This window comes from Lynx canadensis, chromosome E1 (assembly GCF_007474595.2).
Source record: "Lynx canadensis isolate LIC74 chromosome E1, mLynCan4.pri.v2, whole genome shotgun sequence".
Lineage (NCBI taxonomy): Eukaryota > Metazoa > Chordata > Mammalia > Carnivora > Felidae > Lynx > Lynx canadensis.
The window spans coordinates 30,282,059-30,282,920 of NC_044316.2; positions in this window are offsets into that span (position 1 = coordinate 30,282,059).

Sequence of the window (862 nt, forward strand, 5' to 3'; positions counted from 1 at the left end):
CACCAGTCCTACATTTTCTGCACCTCTGGCATTTACTGTTGGCTCATGGGTTCTCAGTTTTTCACATGACCTCATGTTTCAATGCTGCATAGGACTGTCTTCTCCAAATTAGCACACATAAATGCCAAAGAGTCAAAACTCAACTAATTATCCCAAACTTTGTGACCGTTTTTTGGTACTACTTTACCTAGAAACTCCATATTCGTGTTCTCAGAGTTCTTAACAAATTATTAAACACTGTTTAAAGATGGTTTGCATGACACCATTTCATGTCGATTCTCTGCTCAAAGACTATAATCGTTGTGCCTGTGTTTCAGTGACTCTATACTTAAAATTTCAACTTGGCCCTCTGTTACAAGAGACTTTTAGATTTCACTTATCTAAAATTAAATTCCAGTTATATTACTGATAATGATTTTTTTAATGGTAAACTTATGAAGCATTCACTTATTTGTATAAGCCTATCCGTATGTCCAAAATGACTGGGGAACGGACAGGCATATGGTTGAGAGAGTCATAGGATGGTGTGGGATCTACTGGAAAGAAATGCTGTCTTTTTTTGGGTCAGCAAGAGCCTGAGAAGATGTAGGCCTACCCTTTGCTGTCAGCAGCAATCATGCCACCAGACAAAGCCCAACGTCAAAGATAACCTGAAGACAAATGTAGCCAAATTCTAATGTCAGTCTTATCAACCCTAACCTGAGTCCATCCTACACCTGGCCTTGCATGTAAGTGCACCTAAAATTCTTTTTTATGCTCAAGTTCATTACTCAGGTTGGATGTGTCTTGCAAACAAACGAGGCCCAACTGGTTCATTCTCACAAAAGGAGCAAGGTACGAAGAAAACTACAAACGGGACAAA